The 15,439-nt window shown below is 45.9% G+C and overlaps 1 protein-coding gene across 4 annotated transcripts in view; it reads left to right on the forward strand.

The window, feature by feature from the left end:
* The window catches only part of ZFP64 (ZFP64 zinc finger protein), a 107,861-nt gene that overhangs the window by 4,769 nt on the left and 87,653 nt on the right, over window positions 1–15,439 (forward strand). The window lies entirely within an intron of this gene.

The following is a 15,439-nucleotide window of genomic DNA, read 5'->3' on the forward strand; positions in this document are numbered from 1 at the left end:
AAAAAATACAAAAAAACTAGCTGGGCGAGGTGGCGGGCGCCTGTAGTCCCAGCTACTGGGAGGCTGAGGCAGGAGAATGGCGTAAACCCGGGAGGCGGAGCTTGCAGTGAGCGGAGATCGGGCCACTGCACTCCAGCCCGGGCGACAGAGCAAGACTCCGTCCCAAAAAAAAAAAAAATCTCTAACCAGGCATTGGTATCTCCTCCCCCTTGTGCGGCTGATCAGGAAAACATCCCTGTTCTCTGTTGTGTACACTCACTCCACCAAAAATAAATTACAGATGGGTCACAGATGTAAATGTGCATAAGAAAACCATAAAAGTCCTAGAGGAGATGTACCCACAAACACATACACACACAGTTATATCTGTGTAATTTGTCTGAAGGGGCAGGAAGATAACTTTAAAATTATAAAGTAGCCCATTTATGGGATAGTACTGGATCTTGTGGGGAAACAGAGAATGCATTCCTTAGCTAAAGGCATTTGACTCTAAAAAACGTACTAATATGCCTACCAAAGAAAGCAGGTTATGGACCACACCCTCAAAGAAAAAGAATCACATATGTGATTGCAAATGAAGTTACAAGTTTTCTAAAGTAAAATGCAAAGTCTAAAGACAATCAACTTGGGGAAAAATTTGTGGCATACATAATTAAGGCCCAATATCCCTCTTACACAAAGAACTGCTAAAACCAGTAAAATATAAAAAGTGCTAAGTGGAGGCCGGGCACAGTGGCTTATGCCTGTAATCCCAACACTTTGGGAGGCTGAGGCGGGCAGATCACCTGAGGTCAGTAGTTCTAGACCAGCCTGGCCAGCATGCTGAAACCCCATCTCTACTAAAAATACAAAACTTAGCTGGGCATGGTGGCAGGTGCCTGTAATCCCAGCTACTTGGGAGGCCAAGGCAGGAGAATCGCTTGAACCCAGGAGGCGGAGGTTGCACTGAGCCGAAATTGCACCTTCGCACTCCAGCCTGGGGGACAAGAGCGAGACTTCGTCTCAAAAAAAAAAAAAAAAGTGCAAAGTGAAAAGGTCAGTGGATGATATACAGGGGACGACTGGCCATAAAGGGAGGTTTGGTCACCTTAGTAATTACAAAAATGCAAATCTAAACAAGGCTTGGGGAAGGACACTGATTTCATTTTCTGGGGATGTAAATTCTTATAACCTGGACAATTTTGTGATGGCTTTCAAATCTTAAATTTAAAATTTCTTAGTTTTAAAATGTACATAAAGACATCTATCCAATAAGCCTGCAGCTAGCTATTCATCCTATAAAACTTCATGAACAGGCTGGGCACATTGGCTCACGCCTGTAATCCCAGCACTTTGGGATGCCAAGGCGGGTGGATCACCTGAGGTCAGGAGTTCGTGACCAGTCTGGCCAATATGGCAAAACACCTTCTCTATGAAAAATATGAAAACTAGCCCGGCATGGTGCTACATGCCCATAATCCCAGCTACTCGGGAGGCTAAGGCAGGAAAATTGCTTGAACCTGGGAGGTGGAGGTTGCAGTGAGCTGAGATCATGCCACTGCACTCCAGCCTGGGCAACAGAGTGAGACTCTGTCTCAAAAAAATAAAAATAAAAAACTTCATAAACAAATGTACAAGGATATTCATTTACAGCATGTACTATAGAGAAAGTGGAGCCTCTGTATGTGTACGTCGGGAGAGAGTTAGAGATGGCCAGGTGCAGTGGCTCACACCTGTAATCCCAGCCCTTTGTGAGGGCAAGGCTGGAGGATTGCTTGAGGCCAGGAGTTCAAGACCAGTCTGGTCCACATAGCAAGACCCCACCTCTACATTAAATTTTAAAAATTAGTCAGGCACGATAGCATGTACTTGTAGTCCTCGCTGCTCAGGAGGTTAAGGCAGGAGGATCGCTTGAGCCCAGGAGTTTGAGGCTGCAGTGAGTTATGATCGTACCACTGCACTCCAGCCTGGGTGACAAGTGAGACCCTGTTTCTTAAATAAAATAAAAATAAAAGAGGGATTTAAATAAATAAATAAATATCAAAGATTCCAACCATGGAATATGACTTAGCATTGGAAAGGAGGAAATTTAGATCTGTGTGTAGTCACAGAAAGATTCTCACGGCATATATATATATATATATATATATATATATATATATATATATATATATATATATATATATATATATATATAAAGGAAGCCTACATATTATATGGTCTTATATTTCAGGGAAGTTTCTAGAACAGGGATGGGGCAGGTGATGTAAATGAGAGAAGTTGTCTTTGGGGGAGGTGTCAGAGAGTGGTGGGGACTGTGGTGAAGTGGAGAAATCACACATGCCTCATCCAAAAGTGCAGCTGTTCTTTGGATCCAGCCAGTTAGATATTTCAGTTTTTCAGAGAAGCTGAAAATGTGAAATTTTCCAAATATAAAACTTTGTTGCCAAACAATACATCTCTGAGCCTGACTGATTCCATAAGGTTCTTCTAGCTTGTTCTTAGAGAATGTTTACCCAATAGTCTGGAACTGAAGAGTTAGGAGCACCAGAAGTCAGGGCCAGGCGCAGTGGCTCACGCCTGTAGTCCCAGCACTTTGGGAGACCGAGGCGGATCACTTGAGGTCAGGATTTCAAGACCAGCCTGGCCAACACGGTGAAACCTCATCTCTAGTAAAAATACAAAAATTGGCCAGGCATGGTGGCACACGCCTATAGTCCCTGTACTTTGGAGACCGAGGCACGAGAATCTCTTAAACCCAGGAGGCGGAGGCTGCAGTGATAGTGCCACGGCACTCCCCACTGGGCAACAGAGTGAGTGAGAGTCCATAAAAAAAAAAAAGTCAGGAAACCAACTTTCCCCTTATGAGGTATCTACTGGGGTGATGTTTGAATTTTTTTGGCAATAAGCAAAGTTTTGTGGGGTTTTTTTTTTTTTAAATGCGTCCAAAATAATGTTTCTGCTGAGTTTTTTAAACAGTAGACATTTTGGAATACAATAAAACTGATCGCCTTACAAACCTTAACAAAAGAACACTGAGATCTTCCCACTGTCTCCTGAGTTTATCTTCATTCCCATCTTAAAGGAAGTCACCAAGAAAAGGTGAAAACCAGAAAACCCTTAAAGGTGGGCCTGGTAGGACCTAATTATCTTGCACCAGGATCAAGCAAAGCTGCCTTTGGGGAAGGGACATGGCCAAGGTCCCATCAGAACTTCGGGACAGTCCTGGGACATGTGTTTTGCCCCTTATCCTAGTGGCCTTTTTCGTGAGGACAGTGTTTGCTTTCTTGTCCTCAAAAAGCAAAATCCCAGTACCTCTCACATTGGGTGGGAGCCATATAAAAATGGATGCCCTGCCGTGTGGGAAGCTTCCAGGCCCACACTTTTTCCTTGGGGCGGTTGCTTCTTTCTGGGCTCTGAGCCTTCGCTGATGCTTTTTCCTTTGCCTGAAATACCTTTCCCATCTTGGCCTGGCTGATGCCAAGTCAACCTCAAGACCTTAAGTTTCATGACAGTCTTCACAAAAAAGGGTCTGCCTTCCTCTTGGGGACACTCCACTCCCCTCTATATGGCAGCAGCCATGATGAACTCCTTTCTGTTTCTGGAATGAGCCACATTTCCTCCAGGCTCAGACCTTGCCTGTGTTGTTCCTTCTGCCTGGAACTGCCTTAATTCTTACGTCAGAGCTGGGCTTAAGGGCATTTTCTCAAAGACCCCTTCCCTGCACCACTCACTCTTTTCCCAGATCAGGTCATGTCCCATATTTAAATGATTAATAGAGGAACGACTTTAAAGTCTATCTCCATCCCTGACCTGTGAGCCCTGCTCCTGTTCACCACTGGATCCCAGCACCAAGGCACTTATTATTTGTTGGGTGTGAACAACTGCTCAAATCTCATATACATCAGTAAAGCTGACCTCACAACAAAATAACGGCTCCCTTTTTTGTCCTCCTAGTTTTTTTGTTTGTTTGTTTTGTTTTTTGAGACAGAGTCTTGCTCTGTTGCTCAGGCTGGAGTGCAGTAGTACAATCATGGCTCACTGCGGCCTTGATCTCCTCTGCTCAAGCAGTCCTCCCACCTCAGCCTCCCAAGAAGCTGGGGCTACAGGCATGCACCACCACATCCAGCCAATTTTTAAATTATTGATAGGGTTTTGCTACGTTGCACAGACTGGTCTTGAACTCCTGGGCTAAAATGATCCTCCCATCTTGGGCTCCCAAAGTGCTAGGATTACAGGCATGAGCCACTGCACCCAGCACTTCTATTTCTTTGTTCAAAGAAGTTTGCCCTCCTCTTAGCATTTCCACGGCCCTGCAATCATTGGATCTTGCCATGCCTGAGTTTTGTTGACTGCCCTGAATGCTCAGGCCAGTCCTGGAGTCCTGTTTGTGCGTGGCACACAGAGCCCTCCCCTGCACAGTGCTGAAGGGAGCCACAGGCTCAGAGACAGACTGTTGGACTTGCATCCCAATCCACCACCTAACAGCCGTAGGCTGTGGGCAAATCATTTACTCTCCCTCTCACTTAACAGTCCCCATCTGTAAAAAGAGGTTATAATACCTAATCATCGTTGGGTTATTGTGAGAATTCTGCGATAATCCACATAAAGGACCTGAGATAGAGAAATTGGGTTCATGAGCGATCACTTTTATTAATTTTAGAGACTAATAAACAGGTGGCAAAAGGATGGTGAGATCTGCAGCGTACGTTGTCTCTGCCTGACTCAGCTGCTGCTCCTGATGGTTCCTGCCTCTGTGCCAACTAAACAAGCAGAATCCTGCTTTCTTTTCTTTTTTACACTTATTAGATTGGTTTTCTGGGTGCCGTTCCCCCTATTGTGCTTCAAGTTTCCATTGACTGGCAGTTCCCAGACCTGCCTGTGGACCAAGATCCCCTGGGAGCTTGTTAAGGATACCGGTGCCTGGGCTCCACTTCCTCAATCTGAATGTCTGGAGCCGAGGCTCAGGTATCTGTATTTTTAACAAGCTCCTGGAGGATTCCGGGTCTCATCCAGGTTAGACAGTTATTCACTGCTCAAAACCACAGTCCAACCCCCCAAATAGTGGATTTCTGCAGATATCCTCATCTGGACATTTTCCAGACTCGTTTGTCCTTGATTAAGAGCGTTTCTCACTCTTCTCCTATGTCTCCTCTGCCTGATAATACTTGGGTTTAAAGTAAAATTTATTATCTGCCTACTAGCTTTGAAAGCTGCCCGTTGTCTGGCATATGATTTAAGGATTTTCATATGGGAGCCGTAAAATTAGATGTGGATGCTGGTGGAAATACGTCCCATGTGCATTTTCTAAGTCCACGGCTTCAAATCACGGGGCTTTGGAGTCAGGTCCCTGAGCTTAAATCTTGGCTGCATAAGGCCTTAGGAACCCCATGACCATGGCAAATTACATTACATTCATTTCAAAGTGAGGGTAAAAGTAAACAGAGAGGGCTGGGCGCGGTGGCTCATGCCTGTAATCCCAACACTTTGGGAGACTGAGGTGGGTGGATCACAAGGTCAGGAGTTCGAGACCAGCCTGGCCAATGTGGCGAAACCCCATCTCTACTCAAACTACAAAAATTAGCCGGGCATGGTGGTGGGTGCCTGTAATCCTAGCTACTTGGGAGGCTGAGGCCGGAGAACCGCTTGAACGCTCGGAGGTTGCAGTGAGCAGAGATCACGCCATTGCACTCCAGCCTGGGCGACAGAATGAGAGTCCATCTCAAAAATAAATAAATAAATAATAAAAAACAAAAATAAAAAAATAAGCAGAGAGGGAACAGGGTTTGGTAATGAAGAGTCTGGGGTCCTGAGACAGACTGCTTGGGTTCACATCCTGGCTGTACCACTTGCTAACCATGTGACCTTGGGCAGGTTACTTACACTGTGTTTCAATTTCCACAATAGTAAAATGAAAGTGATGCTAGAACTCATCTCCGAGGGTTCGAGCCAGGCTTCAGTGGGCCTCAGTGGGCTTCAGTGGGTCCTACATGGAAGCCATTTTGAGCTGTCACTGTTAGCTCTCATTACCGAATCAGGAGGCTATGAAAGTAAACAAAACAGCACATGGATAATGTTAGCACAGAGCTCATGGCAAGCCCTCAGTCAATATTAATTGAATTGATCACTTGACCAAGAATGAATTTTTTTTTTTTTTTTTTTTTGCCATTTCTGGCTAATTCTTACTCTTTAAGTCCCAGGTTAAAAGTCACTTCTACTAGAAGCCAGCTCTGATTTCTCCTTCTCCCTACTCCCACAATTAGGTTTCTGTTTTCTCAGCTAGCATGTATCACAATTGTTAACTAATTAGTCTTTAATTAGAGAAGTGAATTCTAGTGCAATTCCAAGGGCAGTCAGCAATGGCATTTGCAGCAGCAGATACTACCATAGAGAGGGAGAGGGCCTGTGGCCAACTAGCAGAGAAAGAGGACAGCAGCCCCTGACAGCTAGCAGCCATGATCAGCTGGGACTTGGTATTGCTAGGAACTGGGCTGGCCCACAGGTAGGCCATGCTGTTCTACTGTTGAACATACACAGTTGTTCACAGTTTCACAAAATACCAACATCAGACCAGGCCACTCTGATCGTGGTGGGCAAGACGAAAATAAAACCACATCTGTCATCATGTGTGAGCCCAGACAAAATGGGAACACTGTCCAAGCCACACAATACCAAACGTCCTCCTCCCCTCTGTCAATCTGAGTGACAGTTACTTCTTTGCCTATTAAAATTTGAGTCTTGCTCTACCTAGCCTTCTTTCCCTCTTGATAATATTTATTAAAATAACAAATCATAGAATTAGCCCCACTTGCTGGTGCCTCTGATGCAGGTTTTCTTGAACCTCCTCCAAAAGCATCTAACATGAGCCCAAACCTAAAATAAAATAAGTTCTTTCTCACCCCTTCTGAGGTTTCCCTTATTGCAATGAGTAATAAACTTATTCGGCAACAGGGGTGTCTCTATTGGTCTTTGGCCAGAGGACAATGACACAGGGAAGGCCCTGCCCACCTAATTGATTTTGAAAGCCTTACAAAAGAATCTGAAGGTTCAGTTTGGCCTGTGAGCCCCAAATTAGTGGCTCAATTTCTAGGTTACTAGACTGTAAATCTCCCTGCATGCAGAGACCTAATCAGTCTTATTTTCCCACAACCCAACACCAGGTCTGGCACGTCATAGGCACTCAGTAAAACAGCTATTGAATGAGGGTGGAAAAGGGCGGCTGTGAGGATTAAATGTGTTCATGCGTCTGAAGCACATGGTGCGGATGGCATGTGCCCCATCAATGAGGACTTGGTGACGGTGGCTTTTATTAATGTAGCGACTAATAAACAGGTGGTGAAAGGAGGGTGAGATCTGCAGTTTTCATGCCCCTGATGAAGACATACCGGAGACTGAACAGTTTACAAAAGAAAGAGGCTTATTGGACTCACAGTTCCACATGGCTGGGGAGGTCTTGCAGTCATGGCAGAAGGTGAAAGACACGTCTTGAATGGCAGCAGACAAGAGATAAGAGCTTGTGCACGGACACCCCCCTTTTTAAAACCATCAGTTCTCGTAAGACTCATTCACTATCACAAGAACAGTGCAGGAAGACCTGCCCCCAAACTTCAGTCACTTCCCACTGGGTTCCTCCCATGACACGTGGGAAATGTAGGAGTTAAATTCAAGATGAGATTTGGATGGGACACAGCCAAACTGTATCAGTGGCTCTAGGGCTGTTGTGTGGCAAATGATGGAACTCAGATAATGGAGATGCTTGCCACTGGAGAATTCCAAGCCCCTGGGGGAGGGGAAGAGAATTTAGTTGTAAGACATTGAAGTCCGGCTGTTTGTGACAAGTGCCGTCTTAAAGGTGCGAAGAATTCACAGAGTCTGTTGGTTCCAACTGGGAAAGTCAGGGAAGAGAATTGTGAACGAAAGCAAATGTAAAACCGGCTTTGAAAGACCCATTGGCTTTTGGGAGAAAGATGGTGGGAAAGGGGGCATTTCCTAATGGTGGTTTGGAGGGGGTGGGGGAAGCTCAGGGCAAGGTTGGAAAACAGTGGCTAGAGATGGCACAGGGGAACATGGTAGGGGTTGTGCTTCAGCTCTGGCCTTTATTCTGAAGGAGCTGGGGATCCATAAAGTTCGTGAGCACATGAGTGATTTAGTAAGACAAACTATGTAGTGATTGCCAGGATCTGGAAATAATAAAGCAAATTCTTATACAGTGCTTATTCTATGCCATGCACTTTTCTAAGTACTCTATATGAAGTAGTTTTTCATAACCAAAAGTTAGGTAGTAATAATTATTATCCCCATTTTACCAATGATGAAACCGAGGCACAGAGGGGTTAAATAACTTGGCCAGATGACAGAAACAGAAAGTGGCAGAACTGGGTCTCAAACCTAGGCTGTCTGCTTGCAGAACCTGTGCTCTTAATCAGTACTGCCACTTAGTAAATTCCTCATTGCAACGTTTCTCAAACTTGCTTGTGCATAAGAATCATCTGAGCTTTGGTGACAAATGCAGATATCCAGACCCTTCCTGGGGATAATATATTAGGGGTCTGAGCAGGGTCCTGGGAATCTCAACCAGCCAGGGAGTGGTTGGGTCGGGTCAGATGCTTTCGGTTGCTTTTTTTTTTTGAGACAGAGGCTCGCTCTGTCGCCCAAGCTGGAGTGCAGTGGTACGATCTTGGCTCACTGTAACCTCTGCCTCCCAGGTTCAAGCGATTCTCCTGCCTCTGCTTCCTGAGTAGCTGGGATTACAGGCGCCCACTGCCACGCCCACTAATTTTTGTATTTTTTAGTAGAGATGGGGTTTCACCATGTTGGTCAGGCTGGCCTCGAACTCCTGACCTCGTGATCTGCCTGCCTTGGCCTCCCAAAGTGTTGGGATTACAGGCATGAGCCATCGTGCCCGGCCTCTGTTGCTCTTAACAACAGCAAACTAAAAGTGCACAGAACAGTTAAGACATGTATTATCTCTCACAGCCAGAACAGGCAAGGTCAGTTCCGCAGCTCAAAGGTGCGGAGTTCTTTGCATCTTCCCCCTGTTCTCTGTGGTGGGCTTTTATCCTTTGCCCTCCCGCCCTCCCCATGGCCGCATAGTGGCGGCTAATGCCTTGGGCATCAGATCTCTCAGGCACACCCACAAACAGGGAAAGGAGCAACTTATCTGTATCAGGGAGGAAATGCTCCCTGATAAACTCCCAATATCCAGATCCTGCTGGCCAAAATTGGGACACATGGCTTTGCCCAGTTGCACTGTAGTGGAGGCAGCTAGGCTGCCGAGGAATAAAGAGAAGGGTCCTACCAGTGGAACCCAATCCCAAGCCTCTTCTGCAGGGCCCCGTTCATACCACTGCCCCGTTAAAGAGACTAGAGTGGCAGTTCTCAAAGGCTGCTGTGCAAAAAATTACCTGGAAAATGTGTTTAAAATACAGCTATAAAGATATCTAAGCTTTACCCCAAATCTCTGCATCAGAATCTGTGATGCATGATCAAGTTTGAGAACCACTCAACCAGAAGGGGTTGAAGGGATGGAAACCCACGGGCACTAGAGTCCAGTTCACAGTAGCTGCTCAACAGATCTGAGGAATGAACGAACGGCCCACTGTGGGAGGGAGCGTAGGGTGGGATGTGGGAGGAAGCTCTGTTCCACTTATGGTTTTTTTCCTATTTAGTGAAGTCCCAGTGTAGGGCAAGTTAATTTTCTGTTACATTGGACTGTTCATTTGCTTAGCACAGACCCCCTACTTTGACTATAATTCAAGCCAGAGGGGAGACTTTGTTCAGAAGGATATAGGCATAAGGGAGAATTACAGGCAGGCATGCAGCTGGATCTCAAAAAGAGATTGAACCAGAAGCTAGAAATATTTTACGGTTTTCTAGACTGTACAGCTCAAAGGGCTTGTTGGAAATGCTGGGAAGGCAGAATCTCGGCCCCATCCAGAACTGCTGATCAGAATCCGCGTTTTAGAGAGACTGTGGCTGGAGAAGCACTGCTGCCCCCGTGACCATTCCCAAAGTTTATGCCTTCTTTGTTCAGAAGGAAAGTCCACACCAAACCTGAGCGTCTTAGTCCCAGTTTGGGTTTTTTTTAAGAGATTGGGCGGTAGGGGGAAGGGCTCACTCTCTCGCCCAGGTTGGACTCGAACTCTTGGGCTCAAGCGATGCTCTCACCTCAGCCTGGGTCATAGTTGGGACTTAATGGCAGCTGCCTATACGCCTGGCTGCAGGATTCAATTTCAGAGCAAGAGAGTCAATTGGCCCAATTGCTGTCGGGCGTCTTCCACTGCACCAATCAGCGATGGCAGAGCAGGGGCGTGGTCAGGGTTTCCACCAGGGCTCGCCCCTGGGGAGGAGTGTTTGGGCCGGTCTAACGCCCACTGTGGACGGTAAAGGCGCTTTGGGAACAGCGTAAGTGAAAAGGGTGAATTTTCTCTCAGAAAGTGAATTCTTTTGGGGGCGGGGATGGGAAGGGAGGGGGATGGAGTCTCGCTCTGTCACCCAGGCTGGAGCATAGTGGTGCGATCGCGGCTCACTGCAACCTCTGCCTCCCGGGTTCAAGAGATTCTCCTGCCTCAGCTTCCCAAGTAGCTGGGATAACAGGTGTGTGCCAGCACACCCGGGTCATTTTTGTATTTTTTGTAGAGACGGGGTTTCGCCATGTTGACCAGCCTGGTCTTGAATTTCCGGGCTCAAGCGATCCTTCCTCCTCGGCCTCCCTAAGTGCTGGGATTCCAGGCGTGCGCCACTGTGCCCAGCAGGATATTATCATATCTTCAGGTCCCTTGATTTTTGTGTGTGTGTTGTTTTTTGCAGTGTTGTTCATGCTTAGGATTCTCATTTAGGGTTCTTGATCTCCAGGCAAGTATCCCAAATGTAAACTAAGAATTCACTATCTGGTGGCTCACGCCTGTAATTCCAGCACTTTGGGAGCCCTAGGCTCTCAGATCCCTTGAGGTCAGGAGTTTGAGACCAGCCTGGCCAACATGGTGAATCCCTGTCTCTACTAAAATACAAAAATTAGCCCGGCATGGTGGCGGACGCCTGGAATCCCAGGCACGCCGGAGACACATGCCACTGCCCTCCAGCCTGGGAGATAGAGCCAGACTCTTTCTCAAAAACTAAACAAAACAAAACAAGACAGTATCCTTAATCTGTAAAAAGCATTTACAAATCAGGAAAAAAATAAAAATTCCAATAGAAAAAAAACGAGCTAATAGAATAAACAGGAAGTTCACCAAATAAGGCATGTCATTGGAAGAATAAATGTCAAAAGGGAGTTTAATCTCACTAATTACATATAAAGGAAATGCAAATTAAACTCAAGTGATCTCATTTTGTCCTGTCAAGTCTCTCTGTGACAGCCAAGGTTAAGGGGAAAATGCAAATTATTTCAGTTTTCTGAAAGGATGTTATATAATCACCAAGTAATAAAACATTCATACCATTTTAACCCAACTCTTCAATTTCAAGGAATGTACCCAAAGAAATGAGGGATAAATTTAAACTTCTGGACAGGTTTTACTCATAAAAATCAATTCCTAGATATCTCCTCCACGTCCAAGAAAGGGAAATGGTTAAACTATTCAGCAACCAAAATGATGAAATATTATGTGGCCATTAGAGGTTGTATTTTCGATGAATGACAACGTGATGTTTTAACATGGCAAAAGTGTTTCATTAAAAAAAAATAAAATGATTTAAGCCATGATCCTAGTTTTATACTTTAAAGATACATTTTATACTTTTAAAATATATTTACTTTTTAATTTTTTTTGAGACGGAGTGTCGCTCTGTTGCCCAGGCTGGAGAGCAATGATGTGATCTTGGCTCGCTGTAACCTCCGCCTCCCGGGTTCAAGTAATTCTCCTGCCTCAGCCTCCCGAGTAGCTGGGATTTTTTACAGGTACCCGCCACCACACCCAGCTAATTTTTGTATCTTTACAAAACACAGACGAGGTTTTGCCATGTTGGCCAGGCTGATCTCGAACTCCTGACCTCAGGTGATCTGCCTGCCTCAGCCTCCCAAAGTGCTGGGATTACAGGCGTGAGCCACCGCGCCCAGCCTTAAAATATATTTTCTATACAAAAAAGAGGTTAGCCTTTTAGCTGATCATTAATTCAACAAATGTTCTTTGAGCTCCTCCCCTTCACCTGGTACTGTGGTGGGTGCAGGGGGAACAGTAATGGAAAGAAACAAGGGTCTGTCCTCACTTAACTCCTCCAACCAAATAGAAGAGAGAATAGTCATTAAATAATTTCTCAAGTGAGTATTTAATCAAGCAAAGGTCTGTCCTCACTTAACTCCTCCAACCAAATAGAAGAGAGAATAGTCATTAAATAATTTCTCAAGTCAGTATTTAATCACAGTAGCGATAGGAGCTTTGTATAAAAAGTAAGGATGTAGGCTGGGCACCGGTGGCTCACATCTGTAATCCCAGCACTTTGGACGGTCGAGGCAGGCAGATTACTTGAGGTCAGGAGTTCAAGACGATCCTGGCCAACATGGTGAAACCCCCATCTCTTCTTAAAATACAAAAATTAGCCGGGCCTGGTGGCACGCACCTTTAGTCCCAGCTATTTGGGAGGCTGAGGCAGGAGAATCACTTGAATCTGGGTGGTGGAGGTTGCTGTGAGCCAAGACTACCCCACTGCATTCAGCCTAGGCAACAGAGCCAGACTCCATCTCAAAAAAAAAAGCAAGGATGTGTATTGCCATGTTTTGACAGCATTGGGAAGTTTTTCTTTTGTTTTTCTAGAGACAGCCTTGCTCTGTCACCCAGGCTGGAGTGCCCTGGTGCCATCCTAGCTCACTGCAGCCTAGAACTCCTGAGCTTAAGCCATCCTTCCACCTCAGCCCCACAATTAGCTGGGACTACAGGCACACAGCATCATACCTAGCTATTTTTTGTATGTTTTTGTGGAGACAGCATCTCCCTTTGTTGCTCAGGCTGATCTCAAACTCCTGGTCTCAAGTGATCATCCTGCCTCAGCCTCCCAAATTGCTGGGATTATAGGAATGAGCCTGGACAACAACAAAAAAAACTTAGCCTAGTTTTTTCTTCTCTGCACTTTTCTATGTAGAGAAGAAAATCGTAAAATTCATGTTAACTTTTATTTTGCAAAAATTAACATTGTAATTTAAAAAGAGAAAAGGATTTGTTAAATGGAATTTTTAAGTTGAAGAAGGGAAGGAGGAAGCAAATTAGATAGGAAGATATCAAAGCTGTCTTGAGATGTCTGAAAGGCAATTTGGTAGGAAAGGAGCTACAGTTGGTTCATGTGAGCCCTAAGGCACCACAGAGACAAACTTCAGAGAAATAGATTTGGATTATCTATGAAATTCATGTAATAGTCGTACATTTTAAGCAACATCATGATCAAACAACTCAGTATGTCCCTGCTACAAACCAGAACTAAATACAATAAGCAATTCTCAGATGCACACCTGAACACGCAGGAAAGAAGGGAAATCCCCTGGAGCCAGAAAACAAAACCAAAAGCAGCAGCAGGTGTATGAGGCTGTGAGCTTCTTGTGGTATCGGGGACAGGGTCTGATCTCACTAAACAGGAGACTTGATTTTAATGGCCATACCAGGGTAGGGGCTGAAGCCCTGAGCTCTGGCAAAAAGTTAGACATAAGACCCCTACATAAAGAGGTGGCCCTTGCTGCATTCTCAGTGAAAAGAGGGACTAGAGAATATTCTTGGGGGGTGGGCAAGTCACGCCTCTACTGGAAGCACTTCCCCCCAAGGTTATGAGTCATCCCGCCTCAGCAGATGTGGGGCGTTTCACTTTCTTCTAGGGTGCTCTGAGATTCCCCAAGGCCCATGTCACTCATTATGCCAAACCTGCATAAAGATAAATAATAACCTATTGTGCATGGTTACCATAATGTCCACTGAGAACTCTCAAGAACTTGCAGTGTGCCTGGCTCGCAGTACGCCTTATCCTTCCCTTGAATCTTTACTAGAACAACAAGATCTAAGCTCTGAGATCACTGCAATATCCCCATTTTACCAACAAAAGAACTGAAGAGCAGAGAAATGACTTGGTCAAGGCTCTACAGCTATTGAGTGGAGGCAGAGGTTGGTCCAGGGTCAATCTGACTGTACACACACACACACAGAGACACACACACACACACACCCCTGTCAATGAGTGGCGACTCCAGCATCAAATCACATGCACATACCCAAGTTGGTCCAAGTTCAGTCTGACCACACACACACACACACAGACTCACCTGGGGATGAGTAGGTACTCTGGCATCAAATTGCATACAAACACCCAGTTGGTCAGGCGCGGTGGCTCACGCCTGTAATCCCAACACTTTGGGAGGCCGAGGCAGGCGGATCACTTGAGGTCAGGAGTGTGAGACCAGCCTGGCCAACATGGTGAAACTCCATCTCTACTAAAGATACAAAAACTAACTGGGCATGGTGGCAGGCACTGTGACTGGGACTGAGTAGTCCCAGCTACTCAGGAGGTTGAGGCAAGAGAATCACTTGAACCCAGGAGGCAGAGGTTGCAGTGAGCCGAGATCATGCCATTGCACTCCAGCCTGGGTGACAGAGCAAGACTCCATCTCAAAAAAAAAAAAAAAGAAAGAAATTGGGGAGGCCGAGCAGGTGGATCACCTGAGGTCAGAAATTTGAGACCAGCCTGGCCAACATGGTGAAACTCTGTCTCTACTAAAAATACAAAAATTAGCCAGGTGTGGTGGTGCGTGCCTATAATCCCAGCCACTAGGGAGACTGAAGCAGGAGAATCACTTGAACCCAGGAGAGGGAGGTTACAGTGAGCCGAGGTGGTGCCGTTTTACTCCAGCCTGGGCAATAGAGCAAGACTCCATCTCAAAAAAAAATAAAACACCCAAATTGGTCCAAGGTCAGTCTGACCATGCATACTCACACATACACAGAGATAGACAGACAGACAGACACACACACACACACACACACACACACAAACACACCCCTGGGGATGAGTGGCTATTGCGCCATCAAATCACATGCGAACAACCAAAGGGAATGAGGAAGGCCTCTGGTCGCCAGCAGTCCCTCAGTGATTACCATAAGCCTTTCCCTGGGGTGTCTCTGCAGGTCCTGCTGTTCACAGCAGATTCTAGAAAGGCCATGTGTGTGTGAAGGGTTGCCCTTGATCAATCCAGCCAGGAGGCGCCAGCAAGCCGACTATCTGGATGAGAGTCTTCAGCACCCGATGCCCCTTTGTTGCTATTGAATTCCGGACACCTGCAACAGAATACTATTAATATAATAATTATATGCTTCCATGTTTTGTATTCATATGTGACCTTCTCACTGAGGCCTTCCTGGACCTACTTAAAACTGCATGCCCGCTGGACGCGGTGGCTCACGCCTGTAATCCCAGCACTTTGGGAGGCCGAGGCAGGCAGATCACGAGGTTAGGAGATTGAGACCATCCTGGCAAACATGGTGAAACC

The sequence above is a fragment of the Colobus angolensis genome, unplaced genomic scaffold (genome assembly GCF_000951035.1).
Source record: "Colobus angolensis palliatus isolate OR3802 unplaced genomic scaffold, Cang.pa_1.0 Scaffold319, whole genome shotgun sequence".
NCBI lineage: Eukaryota > Metazoa > Chordata > Mammalia > Primates > Cercopithecidae > Colobus > Colobus angolensis.